This window comes from Lepidothrix coronata, unplaced genomic scaffold, assembly GCF_001604755.1.
Source record: "Lepidothrix coronata isolate B3197 unplaced genomic scaffold, Lepidothrix_coronata-1.0 Scaffold277, whole genome shotgun sequence".
Lineage (NCBI taxonomy): Eukaryota > Metazoa > Chordata > Aves > Passeriformes > Pipridae > Lepidothrix > Lepidothrix coronata.
The window spans coordinates 700,347-702,425 of NW_016690457.1; positions in this window are offsets into that span (position 1 = coordinate 700,347).

Here is a 2,079-nt window from a genome sequence, read left to right on the forward strand (position 1 = left end):
GACTGAACACAGCTGAAGCTTTTTGTCAGAGAAAAGCTGCTGGGGTCAGAAGCTCTTGCTGCCTATGCAGTGCCTGGATTTCTCTTCACCTCTATCTGAGACCATTAGGGTGAGGGCTTTCTTTCCCCGGGGAAAAGGGTTCTTGTTCATTTCCAGGAGCCCTGCAGTGAAATTTGCCATGTTAGCCCCCAGACTGAACACAGCTGAAGCTTTTTCTCAGAGAAAAGATGCCAGAACCAGAAACTCTTGCTGCCTATGGAGTGTCAGGGTGGCCCACCATCTTACCTTTCATCCTCTTTGATAAGTTAATTTTTTGTCTGCATTTTTAGGTTGTTTATCTTTTTCTCCCTCTGCCCAACAGACAAGTTTAGTTTCTTACCTGGTCTTTGCTGTTTCAGTGGGTATAGCTGCAGAAAGAGAGATAGTGTATTTATCCTCATTAGCAGTGTTTTCTTGCATGAGGGCCTTTACCCATCCCGAAGCTGAAAAACTCAGTGCTACTCCTCCCAGAGCTTTTCTACTTTGTGGCATTTGGCTTCTCCCTTTCCCTCGGGCCTCATGGGAATGTATGTGGGCATGGCCAGGGTTATATTAACCCAGGCCTTTGCCCAAGGAGGTCATTCAGCAGCTGGGCTTCAGTGGGGTAAGAGCTCTCCCTTTCTTTCAATGAATGGGACTTCTCAAGCTATTCCTGCTTTGTTGAAGCATCAGCTTTGGCATCCAAAGAAGCAGAGCTATATATGGCAATGAAGAGGATTACACTTAAATGCAATGTTTTTAAATTTAATAATTTCGTGTCCTGTGTTGGTAAGGTGCTTTTATAATTTGTAATCTTTTTTTCTTTTCCTTGGGAGCCTTGCATCTTTTAGATCTCCTGATGATCTCAACTGCAGCTTGGCATTTTTTCACAAGTGTTATCCCATCCTGAGGTGAAGCTGGTCTGTGTTGAAGATGGCTACAGACACACAGGTTTGCAAGTAGTCAGTGGAGGGTTACAGCCCAGAGATGGAGCGAGGGTTCAGGTGTCCGCTTAGGAATTGCTGGGGTGTTTTGAAGGTAGTATGGGTGGAAAGCAGCGTCCAGGAGCCCCCTAAATACCTGTGAAGGTATCCACTGACTTTTCAGATGTGCTACTTAAGTTTTCCTTTCATTCACCCAGATATTCTGCGCAATTACAGCTGTAGTCTTTGGCTGCAGGCAGTGACCCTGGGTGGTTTGCCTGAAGAGAAGAGAGACTCTTTCAGATCTCCCTATCTATCTGGGTGACTTTGGTTAGGGTTTCTTTACCATGTCAGAGGGACAGGGTGTAAAGCAGAGTTGAATAGAAAAGACGCCAGAGGAGCAGAGCAAGAAGGTGGGTTGTCACCTGACATCAGCACAAAGATGTGGCTTTTGGCTCCACGTATACTCGCTGCGTTAAGGATTTTCTTGTTTTGGTTTGGTTTTTCTTTGTTTTCAGCTGCAGAGCTCTGGGCCCAGGAGGCTATAGGCACTGGAGGGGAGGTGATCCGGGTGAGTACCTGGGAGCAAGGTGAGCATTGACTCCAGGACAGAACTAGATGGTCTTCCACAGGTCTTGTGGTGAATCTGTGCACATGCTTTGTTTCTTGTGTTTTCCAGGGTTTCTGCCACCTTCTAACAGACAGTCCAATTCTTCAGGGACCCTGTCGGTAAGAGGTCACTGTCGAGGAGAGGTAGGTAGGAGCTCCCACAGGAAAGCCATCCTTTCAGGCAGTATCTCAGTATGTACATTTGCTTTTGCTTGTTTTACTTTGCAGAAAATGTGTGCAGCCTCAGAGGGCCGGAGCCACCTGCCAATTAGGTTTAATGGTCTTCAGCTGTCCATGTGAGTAATCTCCTAGTACTATGAGGGTCATCAATTAAGGCTCAACCTCTTCCAGTTGCAGGTGCCATCCAGCCTGCCTTTGGCAATGGAGAAGCATTCGGGTTGAGTCGGGGAGGTAGCGAGGAGGTGCTGGGTGTTTCAGAAACACCACGTAACTTTTTTTTCCCTCACTCACCCAGGTACTGCACATGGTGATGGCAGCAGCCTCCGACTTGAGTCGGAGCCAGTGACCC